At 49.5% G+C, this 20975-nt stretch overlaps 1 protein-coding gene and 1 long non-coding RNA gene across 5 annotated transcripts in view; both read right to left on the minus strand.

The window, feature by feature from the left end:
• The window catches only part of FARS2 (phenylalanyl-tRNA synthetase 2, mitochondrial), a 289117-nt gene that overhangs the window by 145308 nt on the left and 122834 nt on the right, over positions 1 to 20975 (minus strand). The gene's annotated exons all lie outside the window — the stretch shown is intronic.
• LOC145517872 (uncharacterized) lies at positions 12241 to 20954 on the minus strand. The gene is made up of 2 exons (XR_014062423.1): positions 20722 to 20954; positions 12241 to 14843 (listed from the first exon to the last, which is right to left on the minus strand). It is a non-coding gene; the product is annotated as an uncharacterized LOC145517872 (long non-coding RNA).

Here is a 20975-nt window from a genome sequence, read left to right on the forward strand (position 1 = left end):
GTCAGCTCCAGTTCCAAGAAGATGCTTGAAGTTTTCCCCATGTGGCATGCTCTTCCAAACTTACTACGTTAATTTTCTGGGATTCAGCTCAGATACCCCTGCCTACCTCCCAAGCTATGCCAAGCACAGAGTCACATTCCATTAACTGTTGGGCCAGCCGCCATCCCACTTCCCAAAGCACACTGAACTTATCTGTGCACGTGTGTCTCCAATGCTACAATACTAGTTACCCCAGAACAAAAGCCTACCAGATGTACTCGTCTTCATATGCCAAGCACCCGGCAAAATGCTTGTGCATAGCAGCAGACAATTAAACCTTCGCTGAATTAAACTGATTCAGAGTAGTACATGTACCAATGAAATCAGAGTTGTACGTTTAAATTCTGGGTTCCTGAGTGAACATTTTATATCCTTGGTTAACAAAAAAGAATGCAAAGACAGACTGCAAACATACCCAATCTATTTAAGTGCAGAGCCTGGTTGTGAAAACATTTACCTGTGGTAGACCGTGAGTAGAATAAAGAAATTTAAAATTTGAAGTTATAAGGGATCGTGGTATGAGCTAATTATTTCAGATATAAAGAGAAAAGAGGTGAAATAATTTAAATGGCAAATACAAATGTACACAACTAATGAAGGCAGAACTAGCACCATAACCTGGGTCCCTGCAGTTTTCCATTACACAGTTGGCTTGTGTGGCTGTGTCAACAAGTCACGTTAATCAAATAAAATTTGTCATTAAAATTCATTTAAAATTTGAGAAAGCCTGTACGATTGAGAATCTAGCTGTTTGTTATCACTGCTGTCCACTCTTTTCCAGGCGGCGTGGCAGAAAACAGACCGCTCAGCAAACACTGCCCCTGGGCTCCTCCTGGTCCTGATGCCGTCCCTCGGGCCGAGGATGGGTTCTGTCCACAAAGCTTGGGAGGGGCACAATAGCTCAGGGGTGTGGCGTCCAGGAGGCGGGGCGCTACCTCCAGCCTCCTCTCCCAGAGCCTGCAGCCAGCGTGGGGATGGTGTGGCACAGGCTGGGAGGGTCTGCGACGCTGAGCTACCAAACAGAAGTGTCAGCCCTCACGAGGGCAAGATACGAACTCTGCTGCTGCTGCTGCTGCTGCTGCTGCTGCTAAGTCGCTTCAGTCGTGTCTGACTCTGTGCGACCCCACAGATGGCAGCCCACCAGGCTCCGCCGTCCCTGGGATTCTCCAGGCAAGAACACTGGAGTGGGTTGCCATTTCCTTCTCCAGTGCATGAAAGTGAAAAGTGAAAGGGAAGTCGCTCAGTCGTGTCTGACTCTTCGCGACCCCATGGACTGCAGCCTACCAGGCTCCTCCGTCCATGGGATTTTCCAGGCAAGAGGACTGGAGCGGGGTGCCATTGCCTTCTCTGGACACGAACTCTGGTTGTGCCGAATTACCCAGATTCTGAAGGTGTTTCTCAGTGGCAGCAGTTCATGTTTAATTACCCTGAATAATAACCAACAGAAAACTAAATTACAGATCTAAGAGCCTGTACCTTGAAATTGAGTGCTTCGGCAAATGTAATTAACATTATTCTAAATTACTGAAAGGGCTTCCCAGGTGGCGCTAGTGGTCAAGAACCCACCTGCCAATGCAGGTAGACATAACAGACTCAGGTTCAATCCCTGGGTTGGGAAGATCCCCCTGGAGGAGGGCCTGGCAACCCACTCCAGTGTGCTCGCCTGGAGAATCCCATGGACAGAGGAGTCTGGCGGGCTACAGTTCTAAGGTTGCAAAGAGTTGGACACGGCTGAAGCAACTTGGCACTAAGCACTAAATTACTAAATGGGAATCCACTTTACAATATTCTCTGCTACTATTTTTATTTTATGGTGACACAATAAACTTACCTCAAATGAAGACGTATCAGGTGTAAGATATGGTTAGAGACACACAATTGTCAACGTGGGAAACACAAAAACCCACTGCTGGATCAGGATCTTAGCACCAATTACTTTATCCAAAACGGGCCATAAACATTCTTGTGAAGTGGCTACATCAGCCAAGGTCACTGTCTGGGGCTAGGATGGGGGTGTTCTTTCCATACAGGCTGTCACTCCACAAGGAATTCCTATCGGCAAAAGTGTCATGGAATGTCAAGGGGGACTTGGGGGGAGAATTAATGAAGTACAGTTTAAATCTCCTGACTCTACATAAAGGGATGTCAGTGCAACACTGTATTGAAACATTTGGAAAGATTTGAGAGTTGGCACCAAATTTCAGGGAAAATACTCTTCGCCATGCAGAGCTGCTCACAGCAATATGCAGTCATTTTGCAAACTGAACGCATGATTACTTTGTGTTTCAGCCAGAAGAGCTTCAGCCAATTGTAGGGTGAATACTCTGAATGTCTGCATTTTTACATTCACACTGGGAAACTTTTAGACACTTAGAACAGATTTTCAAGATGTTTAGACTTTTAAATGCCACCAACCCTTTCTAAACAATGGCCTGAACTAGGTAATCCCCAAATACTATTATAGAATAGGGGCTTCCCAGGTAGCTCAGTGGTAAAGAATCCACCTGCAACGCAGGAGACATGAGTTCAATCTCTGGGTCGGGAAGATTCCCTGGAGAAGGAAACAGCAACCCACTCCAATATTCTTCCCTGGAAAATCCCATGGACAGAGGAGCCTGGTGGGGGTCCATAGGGTCAGAAAAGAGTTGGACATGACTTAGCAACTAACAACAACAAAACATTACAGAATAACTATGCAAGGAAGGCCACGCATATCTCTAAGATGACCCAGATTGGTGTCTTTTTAACGTTCCTCTGAAGTACATTTCCTTCCATTAAAAATGTGTATTTGGTTGGAAAGAATTTCATTATAATTCACACAATTTGTTTTAACTAGATGGCTGGCAGATTACTTGTGCTTCATTTAAGGGTTTGGCTGAGTATTTGTGAATTTGTACTACACAGAATTTTCTAAAAATCAAAACATATCTGGGGCATTCCTAGATTCACTTTAATCTTAGATTTTTTCCCCATCCTTGATTTTCATCACCTTTTTAAATTTTTTTTTTCCTATTTTGCTTTCCTATAAGCATCTTCCCATCTATAACGTAGGAGATCAGAGATGATGCAATGAAGAGATAAGATTTTTTATCACATCTGACCTATTGATAGATCTTTACAAATCTAAAATATACCTCACAGAATCATGTCTTCTTGACTCTTGGAGTCTGTAATGGTTTGGAAAGCCTTCCCCATCCTGGGGACCCGGAGGGACCTGGCTGTGGGCCAAGTGACAATTCAGACAGCGAAGAGCCCCAAGGACTCAGTGTTCATTCACGCTGGCTGAGAGCTGCTGAAACAGAGCTTCAGCTGAACTGCTTCCTAGACGGGAGTTACCGTGAGGATCACCATCATTCTCGTCACCCTGGCCAACCCACTGCCTCCCTAGACAGACGGAAGAGGCTCTCAGAAGAAAAGCTGGAGGCGTGACTTTCACTCCTCCCAGGGCTTGCCAAAACCCTGAACAAGAGGGGCAGCTTCAGGGGCTTGTGGGTGAAGCAAGAGACCTCTTTCCATGCATGCGTGTTCATTCATCAAGACATTTTGCAGAGGTTTGTTCAGCAATTTTCAGATACGTCTAAGTGAACGATCCAGCCCTATTCTTTTCATAAGGGTATCTTAGGAGACTTTCCCAAGTGCTTTGCCAGAATCCAAATATGCTTTATCTACAGCCTTTTTCGGCTTACCCACACAGTCATGCGGGGCTTCCCTGGTGGCTCAGAGGGTAAAGAATCTGCCTGCCAATGCCAGAGACCTAGCTAGGTGTGATCCCTGGGTCAAGGAAGAGCGCCTGGAGAAGGGCTTGTCAATGCACTCCAGTATTCTTGCCTGGAGATTTCCATGGACAGAAGAGCCTGGCTGGCTGCAGTCCACAGGGTCGCAGAGTCGGACATGACTTAGGGACTAAACAACAGCACCACAGTCAAGCAACCACAACAGATCATGAGAACAGGAGGTTAGCACTCTGGGTTTCCAGACTCAGAAACCCACCAAGCAGGAAAAGGGATTTCAGTGGCTTACATAGCCAGGAGGTCCATGGGTGACCCGGCTTCTGATCCAGCTGGACACAGGTCACACGACTAATTAGAGGCAGAGCCAGCGCTAGAATTTACTTCTGCTCCTCCGACTCCCAGGCAATTCCAATTTCATTATGTGCTGCTACCTTCAGGCACCTCAATCAATATCAGCTGAATTAAAGCAAAATGAAACGAGGAAGGCCTGTCTCCTCCCTGGGGTCGCTAATAGGTTATTCTGACTCTACCTCTCAAGACCTACACAGCTCGAGATCCTGTAGGAAACTCGAAGAGGCTTCCTCGCGAAGCACAGTCATTGCTCTGTGCTTGCTTTAGTTCACTGTGTCCTCTGCCAAGGAAGTGATTTGTCCAGCAATCACGTGTCCCTCCATTTATGTTACAAACATTATTTGGCATTTCCTGGGTTACAGATGCTGTGCTGAGTGTCTGGGATGCGAATGTGCTAAAGACACGGACAGGTGCAGAAAAAGGACAGTTTAAGTAAGAGGCCCAGTAAGTGTGCACGATCTTCACGTGTTCATTCTTTTAATGTCAAAACTGGAAGAGATGAGAAACACGTGAGTCAAGATTCAATGGCCTAGAGAGGCTCCACAAGATAAGGAGGACGCAGAAAAGCCCATTTAGGGCCACCTTCAGCTTCTCCTCCAAACACACCTGGAGATGTTACCTGGCCTGGGAAATGAGTCTCCTATGTTTTTCTTTTCAGTTTCTATGGTTTGTAATTAAGTTTCTTGTCAGTTTGTATATTTTATTCTACTTTGTAGATAGGGTATTATTTCTTAATTGGAACTGTTCTTAGAGTTAGTTGGGAAAGTTGCCCGTTTGTGATTAATTAGCTTTTCGATTATTTTGTGTTTAAGAGCCTGGAGGCCTTTAGGCATATGCACCTGAAAATTAAAATTTATTAATGTTAACATAATGAAATCAAAATGATTTTATGTAATTTCATGATTTATATTTTGGGGGAAAGCTATTTAAATGTAATTTATAGGCCTTTCCCCCCAAGCATAACTGCTTTCACTCTCCTCATTTTCCTTGGCAAGAAAAATCCCAAGATTTCCTAAGTCTCTTCTCATGTAAAACACCTGCCCCTCGGCTTCTATGTTCTTTCTTGTTACCGTTTCCATCGCTCTACTTTTCCTCTGACTTGCTGCTTTTGACCAGCAGGTGTGGCCACGTGGTGGGGGGGGTGGGGGGCATGTGGGCACCGTCACCTCCCTGCCTCTCGCCCCTGAGTCAGTAAGTGCAGACACGTGGGGTGGGCATGCAGACACTGTCACCTGCATGCCTCTCGCCCCAAGTCAGTAAGTGCAGACACGTGGGGTGGGCATGCGGACACCGTCACCTGCATGCCTCTCGCCCCTGAGTCAGTAAGTGCAGACACGTGGTGGGCATGCGGACACCGTCACCTCCATGCCTCTCGCCCCTGAGTCAGTAAGTGCAGACACGTGGTGGGCACGCGGACACCGTCACCGCTGTGCCTCTCACCCTGTGTCTCAGTCCCTTGGAGCCCAGGGGAGGCCGGGGGGATAGCTGTGTCCCAGGGGCTCCTGCCTTCAGAGCCCCGGGGAGGAGGACAGGAAGCAGGAGACTCACCTGGACAGCCGCCCTGAACACACTGGAAGGAAGCCCACCCGGGGGAAGGGCTCCTGGGCGCTGGCCCACCGTGACTAGGCACAGGCAGCTGCCCCTCTTTACTAGGAAGCCATTCTGTGGGTTCAGCTGCTAGGTGGTGCCCCCTCCTCATGCGGCCTCGGGAGCAGGGCTGGGAGCCCGCTCCCCTGTGAGGTCAGGCTCTGCTCCGCCATCCACACAGCCGTCCGACTCGGATGGGTGACCAGGGGCCTCCCCGGCACGGGGGTCACCGAGCTGAGACAGGCTCAGGCCCTGTATTCTGATGGCTCGGGTTCCCCCATCCTTTCCATGAAGTGTGAGACTCCGTGCCCGCTGCTCTGGGGGCCGGGGAGAACCTCTTACAAGGAGGACAGCAGGCTGCCCCGGGGCACAGGCAGGGCGCAGAGAGGCTGAGCCGGCGAACCTGAGGGGCCGGCCGGCCCTGGTCCACGGCTGCGAGATGGACACAGCAGGCAGGCCGGCGTCAGGCCGGGAGGGGCAAAATGACCCGGTGGGACCTCCCCCCAGTGCCCACGTGGCTTCCAGAGCGGCTGCTGCTGAGTCGCGTCAGTCGTGTCCAACTCTGTGCGACCCCATAGACGGCAGCCGTCCCTGGGATTCTCCAGGCAAGAACACCGGAGTGGGTTGCCATTTCCTTCTCCGGCTTCCAGAGCTGCCATCCCTGAAAACGGAGCGGGGAACTTTCACTCTTGAGATAACCTCAGAATCACTACATTTAAAAAAAAAAAAAAGGATGAAATGAGGCAAAATCTTTGTTTAAAAAGAAAAGAGAGAAAAGCCACCTTGCCCGCTGATCCCTGCCTCCCTCCACCCCCATAAGACTCCCCCGGGTCCTGCTCCTCCCTGCCGTCTTCCTGGCGGCAATCTCCGGCATCCCCGGCCCGGCAGGCCTCACGAGATAGAAAGCTAAAAGTACGGTCAGCACCACCCTTCAGAGCTCCACCGGACATTAGAAAACAAGATTGGGCGACATCATGTATTTTGAGTAAAAGAGAAACAAACCAGAAGCCGTGTGTCTATATAAACACGCAAGAATATGCATACGCTGGGTGTGGGTTATATGTAGATGCAGTGTTGTGGATGCTATTCTTCCCAATAACCCGTTTTCCTACCCACGGTGCGCCACGGCCGTACCCATGTAAAGCAGCCGCCCGCTTTCACGGGAGGGCAGGGCAGCAGCACCGTCCGTTTGTCCCCCTGCCTCCAGCCTCGGCGCCGAGCTTGACTCATTACCCTCCTGACACCCCTTCCGTGCTCCTCCCCGGAAAGTCAGTCACCCGGGAGTTCCAAGGGCCCCTTGCCTTAGCCTTGAGAACCCATGTCCCCCCGCCCGCCCCCTCCAGCCCGTCCCCCATGTTCTGAGCCGCTCTGTTCCTCTGCCGTCCCCTGGGTCTCCCCTCCGTGTCCAGAGACAACCCTCAGCATCTGACCTGCCTCCCCAGAGATCACTGAGCGCTGAGCAGGGACACTGGACAATGCCCTGATTCAAAGAGTAAGCTCTGATTACAGTTTTCACCTCCCTTGAAAGCCATCATGATTATTCTCTGAAAACCAGAGCCAGCTCCCAGCTTCTACCTCAGCCTGCCAATTACTCATTCTTGTCTGGAAACTTTCACGTCTAACCGCTTTTTTAAACATAAATGAAAGTACTAAAAATTAATAGCTGAAAGAAGAGATGAAAAGGAACATGCTTCAAACTCATTTTTAGCCATTACAAGTCAGAGGGAGCCCAAACGTTAGTCTTTGGGGGAAAAAAAGAGAAGGCTTCTGTTTTCACGAATTGGTACAAGACACACCAATGAGATGACACGTCAGACCCCAGATGGGCCCTGGACACAAACATCTGAGTCACGTGTCCAGTCTGTAGGTCAACGTTAGCTGGCAGGACCGCACTCAACCAGGGGAGAGCTGGTTGGGCTCGGCACAGGGAAGTGACCGCTAAGATGCTGGATGCCATCCACTTTTTGCTGCCATATTCTGAAACCTGTCTTTGAAAGGCTGTGAGCGCTGTGTGCACAGAGAAGGTAGGTGGCAGAGAGGGGCTGGAGAGGCCAGGTGTCTGTGAGAACCAGTTTGTACAAAGATCTGAAACCCCAACCAGCAGTGTGCATGCACCCAAACGTGCAAACCCGGAGGACAGTGATCCTGGGCTGAAAAATCAAAGCCGCTGACAGCAGACACACATCCAGGAAGGGGGCACGCTTTAAATAGCCGGTTAGCCTTTCAGCCTCTCTCTGTGGAGAACTCGGCTGCCCCGAGCCACACAGAAGGTTTACTGTTACGGGCAGATCTCCCTGCTAGCTTCTCGTGTGCCGCCTTTCAGCGGTTTTCCACCTAGCTGCTTTCACACCTGCCTAAATGACCAGCCCCGGCCGCAGATGGCTTTTCTCACTGTCGCTGCGTCTGGGAGCGACATCTGCTCTGTCCCTCAGAGCAGACCCTTCCCAGGCCCAAAGCATCATGAGCAACGTGACCGACAAGCATGAAGCATCCCACCTGCTGTCTGCGTTCGCTGGCCTCCGGCTGTTGGCCGGAAAACCTCAGGCGGGGGTGGGGGTACTAGAGACCAGCCCGGGAAGCCTGCTCATGGAGCCCAACGAGCACACGGGGTGCGGGCTCACAGCGCTGCAGGCAGCACATGGCACGGCCGCGCGGGAGGCTGGCAGCCGGGGCTCGGCGCGTCTCTACCCAGCCCTGCCCTCCAGCGACCATCCGAACGCTGGCATCCACCCATCGCGGGAGTTGAGGTTCAGGCTCTGGTTCAGGCTCATGGTAAGGGGCTCTCCTTCCAGCGGGCCTGTGTTTCCACCTGCAGAGAAATTTCCAGGAGGGCAATTCTTCCGACCCCCTCGCTCTGCCCGTCACTGAGACCGTGTGGAAGGACTAAGTTCTTGATCGGTCCTTATTCCTGGAGGAGGCAGACCTCAAATGCTGGAAATCTGCTGTTTCCTGTGCTTCCACTTCAGCCAGAGGAGAGAGGATGCCTGATATGACTCGATGGACATGGGTTTGGGTGGACTCCGGGAGTTGGTGATGGACAGGGAGGCCTGGCGTGCTGCGGTTCATGGGGTCGCAAAGAGTCAGACACGACTGAGAGACTGAACTGAAAGGAGGGCAAGCAGTGATGGCCCCGGACAGAGAGGCAGTCAGGGAGAAATCAAGTGAGCCTTCTGCTCCCTCCATCTGCTCTGGCGTCTTATTCTCAACTTGCTCTAAGCTCAGGAGGGTAAGATATGACTCTTCTGGGTGCAACTGAGAGCAATTAAACTTGAATTTACAAAGTAAAAGGTTGATTTATTATGAAAATGTTCAGGGGACTGGTGGAACCTGAGGGGAGCCTCAGGGAATCATCCCCCCAGGAGGTTAAATATGACCCTGCCCCGCCTTCTGCATCCGCCTCCTCCTTCCTGTCTGGTCGGCCTGCTGACTCTCTCGTCTGAAGTAGGAGACTCAGCCATCCTCGGCTCAGCAGGTCCTCATTGCACGGCCTCAGGCACTGAGCAGGGTCTGGACCACTTGCTGTCTAAGACAGAGTCCTGGGCACACATCTGCGCGGCCCAGCCTGGCAAGGGGCCCTGCTGTCAGCTGCCTGGGATGGAGGGGTGCTCGCAGGTGACGCAGGTGAGTGTGCTCGGTGGAGTGAAGCAGGCGGGGCAGGGCTGGGCTCTGGGGACCATGCTGGAGACCCTGAGAGCCGTCCCCTAAGTTGCTGGGTAGAGGCTGCAGTCACTGGATAAGTTGCAGGCAGATTTGGGAAGGTTCGAGCGGGGCGGCAGGATGGGAGGGAGGCACAGCTGAGCGGGACAGGGCTGGCTCGTGTTCCCGTCTGGCTTGTTAAAACACCATCCAGGGCAGAAGTGCTGACGCGAAGGATCGTGTAAAAATTGTATCTTCATAAAACGACGTGTTTGCAGAGGACGCTGGCCCTCAGCTTGGCATCTCTGGTGTCTGCCTCCGCCAGAATCCCAGGTGCCCCCATCATCACTCCTGCAGCAGAAAGAGGGAAGGGAGCCATCCACGGGGAGAGCTGGGGACCAAGGCCGACGAACAGGAGATCCAGCCAGGGTGGCACCCAACGTTTCAGGAGGGAGTGACAGCTAGCTGAGCCAGGCTTGGTCTTTAAAAGAGCAACGAATGACCTTAGGGAGGACACTCCGGGACCCGGAAGTGGTACCCAGCTTTGCACCAGGTTTCTCTTCCTGCACGCAGTGATGTCACCATGCCAAGGGAACCAAACAGGGACCAAGGATCCTGAAGCCGGAAGTGCAGCGAACGCTGGGAACTTGACAGGGAAGTCAGGGCCTGTGGATTTCCTTAATGCACTGAACTAAAGAGCAGCGATCATCGCTACCAACCCACAGACCTCCCGCATCTAGTGGATGAGCAGGTGGAGCCCAGAGAGAGGAAACGCCTGCTCCAGGGTCATCCCCAGTCACTAGCAGATGGGAGATTAGAAATCAACCTTCTCGGGCCTCCTTGGGGGTCCAGAGGTAGAGAATTCGCCTGCCAATGCAGGGGACACAGGTTCGATCCCTGATCCGGGATGATCCCACACGCCACGGGGCAACTGAGTCCATGCGCCACAACTACTGAGCCTGTGCTTCGCAACCAGAGAAGCCCACGAAGCAATGAAGACTCAGCACAGCCAGAAATAAGCCCATGAATAAAATTACATATTAAAAAAAAATCAACCTTCTCATTCCACTCTTACCCAAAAATCAACCTTCTCACTCCATTCTTACCCACTCTTTCCTTTTCCCACACTGCCCTAATTCATGGGAGATGGAGGTGAAGAATCCCAGGTACAGACTGCATCTCAGGGAGTAAAGACATGGCTACAGAAGCGCACAGCCTGACTTGCTTCACCTCTTTCTGCTCCTGAGATGTGTGACTCTGAAAAAAGGTGTTTGCTCCAACCTCTCAGGTCTCGCTCTGGCCACAACTAGGTTGGAAGTCAGCCAGTGAAGCACTGGGTCAGGCATGATGTGATGACCACATCCAAAATGCCAGCCTCCTGGCTCATCCATGTTCCTGGTTCTCCTGATTTCATGGAGAGACCCCCAGCCATCATACTCTTGTCTTCACACTGCTGTCCTGCTGTGAAAAGGTGGGACTCAACCTGCAAAGGGGCTGCCTGCTGGTGGTGTGGGAGGGGACCAGCTCCGAGGAGGGCGGCAGGGGTTAGTAGCAAGCGAGACAAAGTAACGCTATTCTCTGGAGGAACTGTACACAAAGGAATGCATGGACCCCAGTCCTCATTCAACAATCACTCAGACACCACGGTCTTGAGTGGCTGGTGTGGGCGGGTCCCTCTGCTGCTGGGGACACAGAGGTGAACAGAGTCCTCCCTGGATCCGTCTGAAATCTGGAGAAGACACAAAAGGTGTGAAGGTCCCCAGACTGATGAGAAGTAACACCAGCCCCGTCAGGCTGCTCGCTGTCAAGAATCTAACTTGGCTAATCCGACTCCGACCTTGGCATCCCTGTTCCCCTGCGGGTGCTCTTGAGCCAGGACTAAGAACTGAAATAGCCAAAGGCCTGGCGATGAGGACAGAGGAGACAAAGGAAGAGCCTGAAAAGTCTCCCACCCCAAACAAACATATCTTCCCAGACAATCTAGAAAGATTTTCTTATCAGGGGAGACTGTATTTCCAACAGAGAACTCTAAAATATGAAAGAAATTAAACCATTTCTTATCCTCTAAGATTTGTCCCAGATTCCATTCAGTGAAACAGCAAGTAACTTCAAATTGCCTAAGTCAACAAATATTTAAGTCCTAAACAGCCCCAGAGAGATCCCCTTACCCCTTGGAGTCCCTGACACAGGCAGTCAAGGAGATGTGTTTGGAGGATTTTTATCCCTCTCAAAACTGGCTCCAGAGCTGTATAATCAGCCATAAGATCCCTACATTATAGCATCTGGGGAAAGGGGACTGCAAGTGTGTATTCACAATAGTCGCTCAGTTGTGTCCAACTCTGCAACCCCATGGACTGTAGCCTGCCAGGCTCCTCTGTCCATGGGATTCTCCAGGCAAGAACACTGGAGTGCCATCTCCTTCTCCAGGGGATCTTCCCAACCCAGAGGCTGAACCTGCATCTCTGGTGTCTCCTACGCTGGCAGGCAGATTCTTTACCACTGAGCCAACTAGGTGGCCCCGTTTATTCACAATATCAAACACTTAATTGGCTTCAGACGCTCCAGTTCCTGTTACAAAGAAAGATTAATGAATGACTTATTTGGGGTGGAGGAGAACAAATTAAGGAATTGCATTTTTAAAGCAGGTATTTTCTAAATTTCTACCTAAAATGAAACTAAGGATGATAAAACCACCCACATTTATAGGTCTCAATCAGAACAACGTTGAGGAAGACAATTTAAACACATTTAGGAAACGAAGTTCTTTCCTTTTCAGTGTTGATGTCTTCCTTATCACGGTAATAGTTACACCGGGCTTAAAACTGAGGGAGGGAAATCAAGTTTGGTGAAACACGTCGGCTTCTACTATTAAGAAAAGAGCACAATGTTCCTCTCACTCCTTTTTCTGACATTTAATCCAAGACAGTCAATGAGTCCACATACTGTCTAGTTTGTCCTCTGTCTCACATGAAGAATTTCATCCTCAACAGGCCTGGAAAAAAGATCCGCCCTTGAGAGATGCTCGGCACCCAGAGAGGCGGGATGGGGCCCGGCGCCTGCTCCACGCCAGCGTCCTGACGGCCTGTTTCCACTGCATCCTGCTCACATGAGGCTGGGTCTCACTTACCCCCTGACGGGTTGAACTGCGCCCTCCCTCCGTTCACATGGTGAAGTTTTAGCCGCAGGACCTCTGAGGGTGACTGCGTCTGGAGGCGAGGTCTTCACAGAGGTTATGAGGTGAAATGAGATCACTGAGGTGGACTCTGAGTCTTCTGCTGTCCTGGTAAGAGGAGATTAGGACACAGACACACACAGAGAAGACCCTGGGAGGGTCACGGGGAGGAGGTGGCACCTGCCAGCCAAGGAGAGACGCCTCAGGAAAAACCAGCCCTGTGACACCTTGACCTTGGACGTCCGGCCTTCAGACTGTGAGGGATGATGTTTCAGTGACCCTGTCTGGTCTGTGGGCCTCTGTTAGGGCAGCTGGAGTGGACTAATACAGCCCCGTCTCCTGTATGCTGTGCACAGGTGTCCAGCTTTTAGGTGGAACAAATTCACCAGCTTCCCAAAACTCTTCTTTGCTTTGCTGACAAAATATTCTGAAAGCTGAACATCTCATGAGGTCTGACTTTTAATGATCTTGGACTGACTCCCAGAACACCAACAGAGAAGTCATCATCTAAAAACATCCAAGAGACCATGACCCGGCTGAGCACCCTGGCCTGCCACAGATCAGCCAGGAAAGCAGGCAGCACGTCTCCACACCAAGGGTCAAAGAGAAGGGAACGCCCGCTCCAAAATGGAGAGAAGACACAGTCTGAGGTTGTGTGGCAAAGTCATTGCAGAGAGTCAGGAGAGGAATCAACTGGCGGAGGAGGGGAATTCTAATGGAAAAGCAGGTCACAGTAATTTGACAGGGAGGAGGGTCCATTGATGATTTTAACGAAATGAGTTTTCTCCAACATGGAGACAGGAGTGGAAGGAACTGAACATTAGGCCAGAAGAGGGTTTGCCAACATTTGAGGAGAAAAGAAAAAAACGTTTAATTCTTGCAGGAAAGACACTTGAGAGATCTTGAGAGAAGCATAGAAGTCTTCAGGCTAAATGTTTAGTCACTAAGCCTTGTCCGACTCTTTGCGGCCACAAGGACTGTAGCCTGCCAGGGTCCTCTGTCCTTGGGATTCCTGGCAATCACTATGGTGCTGAAGAAACAAAGGATGTGCTGTGTATGAAAGAATAAGGATTCTGGTTGCCTCCCAGTAAGTCACAGGAGCCGCAGGAATAAACTCCCTCTTTACAGGCATTTTCACATGAGTCCAGTTGTTATCTCATTAAACTACAAAAATGTTTACTTTCTTCTTTTCAGAGTTTCTGAGCCGAATTTACTGCTCTATATTATCTACTTAAAAGTCGACAGGTGATCAAAAGGTGAAATTATTGATAAAGCGTGAAAGTTAGAGGTCATCTCTTCCAACTGCTTATCTGAAAACCGACTGGCAATTATCGCGACTTAAAAAGGCTACTAGAGGGTGACCGGCAGTGAGGCCGTTTGTTGGCCAAAGTCCTTTGTTTCATTTCTTCTGGGCACCCTGGCCCCTTCCCCTGCAGCTCTGTGTCCTGGGCTTCACTACTGAATCAATTCTACGTCCAGCCCACTGCAATACACAGACAGACCAAGTCCCTAACTTTAGGCCTTGCTGGTTAAAGTCAAAAGAACGAAACTTGAATGTTCACAAGAGTCTCATTTCTTCATTCATTCATTCATCGCACATCTACCAGGTGTCGACAGTGTGCCCGGGACAGATCTAGACACTGATGCTACGATGGTGGAAAGAAAGATAAGTTCCTTGTCCCAGCAGAGCTTAGAGTCTAACTGGTGTGCTACACAGCCGTGCGAGGGTTTAAGGAAAAGGGGCACCAGGAGAGGCCCTCACCAGGTGGCAGGAGTTTAGCAGGATCGCCAGCCTCGTCCTGGAGAGCCTGCCAGCCCTGAACTCTAGGCAGCCAGTCAATCAGGGCTGATACGTGGATTGTAATCTATTTACTGTTCCCGCTTAGAGCGTGAGAATTTAAACAGCAAGCTCTCACAGGTCCCAAACAGTTCTGGGTGGGTTTCTGCTCTGGATCACTTCACCTGTGAAGACAATTCCTGTGAATCAAGCCAATTGCGAGGACATGAACCCCCACTCCCCTGTTACGGGTTTAATTGTGGATAAAACTTAACAGATGGTCTTCTGACCCAAATAAAAGAGCAGAGTTGGAACAGATCACCCAGAGGCTTAAGGGTTTATGTTCCATAAGGAGCCTCTGGCCTGAAGAGCAGGCTTCCGTCTCTCTTCCTTCCTCCAGTTCTTTCTTTGCACCTTTTGTGTTTCTATTAGACTAGACACCAGAAGCGTCAGCAGAACAGAGGCTGTGTTCGCATTTCCAATGCACTTTTAATTATAGGAAACAGTTGGCAAAATATCAAAACCCCATGTACAATTTCTTCTGGTTCCGCTGGGAGCACGAAGGTTTGCCAAGAGAGGAAAAACAGAGAAAATATAATAAAGTTAGAGAGTTATGACAATGCAGAAAAGGAAAGAAAAGGTGAACCATGGGCAGAAAAGAATGACAAATTTACATCTTCCAGCGGCCACCCTACCTCGGATCAAAAGCTAGAAACGTGGGCTCTAATACAAGGTGGCTACAATTTTCCCTGGGCTTAACCTGCAATCACATTTCTGACCTCCACAGAGTGCATAGTTGGAAAAAGACTTTATCATTTGAGAGGGAAGAAAATGAGGTGATGGGGGGGAACGATAAAGTTCCCCTCTTCTACCAACCTCTAGCACCCGGGTGCATCACCTCCCACAGCTGGTCATTTTCGGAGGTGCGATCCCAAGGGAAGAACAGTCACTCCTTAAACAAACCAACAGATTCGTCGGGTTACAAGGGTCAAACAGAAGGAAAAGATGAATCTGAACTACGAGGAGGCATGTAACAGAGGTATTTTCCATTGCTTTTTCCTCACCTCATTTTTTTCGACAAGACTATCAGGACACTTTGAACACTTGAGTTCTAGAGGGTGGGGCGGGGGAGAAAAGGGACACTGATCGAACCTCTCTGTGAGTCTATGCTTGAGATGCTACTCATCAGTCACGTGACCGTGGGCAGGCGACATGGCAAAGGAGACACTGCGGAAGTAAAGAAGGCTGGGACGCAAAAGGGACAAGAGTGGGGGTGCCCGGAGTCTGAGGATGGGCAGAGAGGAGGAAGAGCAGGCATGAACTCAACCCTGGTTTGCCCGTCCACAGGGGCCACCCTCTCCAACATAGGAAACGTGTCTCCACTTTGCTCCCAGTGGGAACGGGAAGATTGGGGTGAGGACACGGGGACACAGCAGGGCCGTCAAAAGCAGAGCTCCCTGAGGCTTGAAGAAGGAGACTCTGTAGGTGGCTGTGGACCCCTGAGATCACACTGACAGGGGATCAGAGGCTGACAGTGGACTTACGCCACAAAGATACACAAAATGATGACTCGCTTAAAGGACAGGACAGGACAGAAGCCGGCTCTGCTGTGTCCAGCGCAGTGGCCACACTGCTATGGTCACTTGACAAATTACATAAGCAGAGGCTGCAGAGAGAGACAGAAAACTGGTTTAGCAACACAGAATTTATCAAGTGAGAACAAATTATCTTTTTAAGCTACATTAATCGAGGCTCCAATTACGTAACAAAGGCATTGAAATAATCAAATTACATAACATTTCATAATCACCAAAAAAGAAGAGGCAGCAAACGCGCTCCTGAAGTGAACATAAGCAACGTGGGTCAGTGCTGAGATGAGTGATGAGTCACAAGAATAAGATAGGACAGTGTCCGATGCAGACCTGTCCCTCTAAACTGTCCATTTTTGGAGGCTGGAGACAAGACTGAATAGTACAAGAACCTTGAGCCCACCTCCTCCCACAAACACACCCAAATCATAACTCACAGCTGGATTACCATCGATAAAAAGACTGGAACCTACCAGAAAAAGACATTCTTCAGCCAAAGACATGACATCTGTCCATCTTTGATTCCAGCAGCCCCGCCTTCTGCAGCAAGGACGGACGCGTGCACGGAATCCTCCTGCAGTCCTTTAGTTCTCTCTGTGTTCCCGTTATCTCGCACGCTCTGGAACGCCATCGCCCTATTCTGGCCCCTGGGAACTCCTACTGACCATTCAAACTTCAGTCCCAATGTTACCCTTTGGGAAGCCTTCCCTGGCAGCCCCAGACAGGGGCTGTGCTCCCGGAAGCTGCCTCCGTGATTTGCGTGAGCCTTTCCTGCTGATTCAAAGTCACCAATGTGGGAACCACCCTCCACCATGTCCGCCTCTCATCTGGGAGCTCCTGGATGACACGATTTCTGGATTATTCACTTTCATACATGAGCCGTGCCCAGAACACAGGCTTGATGAATACCAGATGAAGAGCAAACAAACTCAAATTCACAGGAAATACGCCGAGTGTCATCTGGCACTCACAGACCTAGCACGATGCTTTACATATAGCAAATGCTCAGCAAATATTTGCTGATGTGAAAGGTCCATCTAATCAAAGCTACGGTTTTTCCAGTAGTCATGTATGGATGTGAGAGTTGGACCATAAGGAAGGCTGAGCACCGAAGAATTGATGCTTTTGAACTGTGGTGTTGGAGAAGACTCTTGAGAGTCCCTTGGACTGCAAGGAGATCAAACCAGTCAGTCCTAAAGGAAATCAATCCAGAATATTCATTGGAAGGACTGATGCTAAAGCATAAGCTCCAATACTTTGGCCACCTGATTTGAAGAGTTGACATTGGAAAAGACCCTGATGCTGGGGAAGATTGAGGGCAGGAGGAGAAGGGGGCAGCAAAGGATGAGATGGTTGGATGGTATCATTGACTCACTGGACACAAGTTTTAGCAAGCTCCAGGAGACAGCGAAGGACAGGGAAGCCAGGTGTGCTGCAGTCCATGGGGTCGCGGAGAGTCGGACATGACTGAGTGACTGAAAACCAACAATGATTCCACTGCTGGTAGAATTAAAAAATCTGTGTTCAACATAAAGCTGTGAGATGTTCATTTAAACAAGACTTGCAGTAAATAGCAATTTTGTAATAATGTTTGCAGAATAGATTTTACTTTTTTGGAGTCTAAATTTTGGGTCATCTCTTAATATAGGAAAGTCAGGATATATGCTATCTTATTAAATCTTTACAACAACTTCATGAGGTGGATGTTATGAAAATTCTGCTAACCTAACTGAGGATCACGCTACTAGAATCCCTTACTATTTTTAACCCGATTTTTTAAGGGTTAAGAAGAATAATATTCATCTCTGATATCTAGAAAGTACAAAAGCAGTGAGTGTTAAAGGGACAAGTCAGAAAGAAGATAAGATTATGATGGAAACAAAAATTAGGGATGATTATAAAATATGAATCAGGTAATTAAAATGATGAATGTTGCACATGTGTGTAGAAATGAAGCAGATGCTGGGAGAAAAAATTCTAAGGGCAGAGAAGGAATCCTGCAACACGGAAGAAGTACATCTCTTAGGAACTGGCAAGAGACAAAGAGAAGTGATTAATGACATGGAAGAAATCTGAGTGGTGGCTAGAGAATTAGCTTCAGTGGTGCCTGATTATTAACTCAAGGTCACTTCAGAAAAAGACAGATATTGAGAATTTAAGGCTAAGCACAGTCAAATACTGTTAAAAAAAAAAAAATTACAGCAATTCTGCTCAGCAACAAGGGCACAGGCCATGACTGGTAAGGATCCTCAACTCCTGTGGAGACAGTACAACAGATCTGCAGGACAGAACAAAATTTTCAAAAAGGCAAAAGACCCCTATATTTAATGTGCAAAAGTAGGGAGAGACACTTCACAAATGGCAATATTTTTAACAACACGAAAAATCTGACCTTGAAAAAAACAAAGAATGATGCCCAACATCACTAGTCATCAGAGAGATGCAAATTAAAATTACAACGAGGTACAAGACACCTGCAAGAATCTCTCATTAAGAACGCCGCCGACGCCCCCAAGCCAATCAGTAGCACTAGCCCGGTCAGCCTCGGGGAGGCAGCCTGCGGCCTGACGTGGAGTGGAAGGACTGGGGCCTCGCTCCGGGTGTCGGGCTTGTGGCCGACAGGGTGCTCGGGAGAAGACTGTGAGACTACAGTGCTGCGTCGCTGGCAGGGAGCAGCCCCCCACGATGCCGGAGCTGCGGCGGCCTAGGGGGCCCATCGCGGGGGGACAGGCTCTTCTGGCATCAGTGCCGCGTGCTGCAGCCACCCGACCCGACTCGAGACTACTTCAGCCCCATGGACTGCAACCAACCGTTCCTTCAGCGTCGACACTGTGAAGCTCCAGCAAAGATACCAGCAACTGCAGCGCCTTGTCCACCCAGATTTCTTCAGCCAGAGGTCTAAGCTAAACAGAAAGAACTGACTGACGATGTGAGCAGAGCTCTTGAAAGAGACGATTTTGAAAAAGCCAAGGAACTCTTAACAAAGATGAGATACTTTTCAAACGTTAAAGAAAAGATTAAGTTAAAGAAGATTCCCCTCTAATGGTTGCTATTTTTATGTTTTAAAAATAAAGTTCTTATCAATTAAAAAAAAAAATGCTGATGATGTCAAATGCTGCTCAGGAGGGGGAGATACTAGAAGTCTCATTGCTATCCATTGCTGTGTAACAACTGATCTCAAAGCCCAGTGGCTTGAAACAACAAACATTAATCCTCTCACAGCTTCTGATGGCTCAGAGTCTAACAGCAGTTTAAGTGAGCAGTTCTGACTCTGGGTCTCACATGATGTTGTAATCAAGGTGTCTCCAAGGCTGCAGTCATCTGGAGGTATCACTGGGCCAGAATATGTGCTTCCAAGCTAACTCACAGAGCTGTTAACAGGAGGCATCAGTTTCTAATTGGGGGTTGGCCAGAGGCCTCAGCTCCTCATCTCGTGGGTGTCTGCAGAGGCCTGCTTGTAACCCTGGCTTCCAACCAATCAAGAAGCAAGTGTACTTCATAACCTGAGCTCAGAAGTAAGGTCCCTCATTTCTGCTGTGTTCTACACTCAAACCAACCCTGACACAACATGGGAGAAGACCACACACAGGCGTGACCCCCAGAAGGCAGGGATTTCTGGAGGTCACTGTGCAGGAGGGCTATCACAGCCACACATCCTCAGTGGGAACACACATGGTACAATCACTGGGGAAATTACACGACAGCCCCGTAAAGTTAAACACAAGTTACCAGGGACCTTCGCTCCCTTCCAGTCCTGTCTGCTCAAGAGAACCGAATACACACGTCTACCCAAAGTTGTGTGTGTGAATGTTCACAGCAGCATCACACGGGACAGACCCACACTGGATGCACCCAGATGCTCACAAGCCGAGACAGAGAGACAAACTGTGATAAACCCACCACTCCAGGGAATACGACTTGGCAATTATAAAAAATAGAAGATATTGAACTGATAAATGTTCAACATGGATGAACCTCAAACAGTAAATGAGGACAAGCAAACAAACACAAAAGTCTATGCCCTGTTTGAGTCCAGTGACAGGACACGAAGCTTATGCGTCACATGCGTCCACTGAAAAGGGACTGGTGCCTCGCAGGCCTCTCTGGGGACCAAGGCAACTGAGCATTTTGAGAAAAGACGATGAAGGCTGGAACCAGAAGTAACGGCAGCTGGGCACTTCCCTGGTGGTCCGGTGGGTAAGACTCCATGCTCCCAATGCAAGGAGCATGGGTTCGATCCCTGGTCAGGGAACTAGATCCCACATGCCACATGGCACCACCAAAAAATATATATATATAGAAGTAATAGCAGCCAAAGAGAGAAGGAAACGGACTGAGCTGTGTCACCCAGGCTGAAATGATGGGACCTGTCAACTGATTGCAGGTGAAGGACAAAGGAGAGCTTCACGTCTGACGACTGGGAGGTCACAACACTGTGAAAATGTCAGATGTCACCTGCCCAGCAAGGCACTGGCAGACTCTCCTGTTTTAAATGGAAACACTCACCCCTCTAAATCAGAGCTTCCTACCCTTCCTCTCTGCTTCATTTCCATGACATCGTTTATGATCCTGTCACACTAGATAATGTAATTCACTCCTTCACCTTGTTGACTGTCTACTCCTACCAGACTGTAAGCTCCAGAAAGTAGTGTTCTGTCCTATTTTACTGACTAGTGTATACCCAGCGCCTAGAAATGTTCCTGTCACATAGTAGGAGCTCAGTAAATACTTACTGAATGAAATGGATAAAAGTAGTAGAAGAAATAAAATCAGGAAGATAAGCGGGCATGTGTGTGTTTGAGGAGAGTAAAAGGAATGATGGTCTGGGTTTAGACGCACCGAATCTGAGCTATTTCACAGCTGCAGCGGCGCCAGGGGACACAGGGGTGCCCGCGTTGTTGGTTTTCCCAAAGGCGAGGGCTGAAGCTCTGCAGATCCACGAGCTGCCCGTGAGGCACCGCAGACCCAAGTCCGCGAGCAAGCTCTTATGCTCCGTGAAACCTGCCGTCTTTCAGCGGGGACCTGGGGTCTCTTCACCACCGGACTCCACTGTGCTGCACCAGCCCTCGTCTCCCCGGGCGTGGAGACAACAC

Source organism: Giraffa tippelskirchi, chromosome 8 (assembly GCF_054371585.1).
Source record: "Giraffa tippelskirchi isolate mGirTip1 chromosome 8, T2T-mGirTip1v1.2.pri, whole genome shotgun sequence".
NCBI classification, from domain to species: Eukaryota; Metazoa; Chordata; class Mammalia; order Artiodactyla; family Giraffidae; genus Giraffa; species Giraffa tippelskirchi.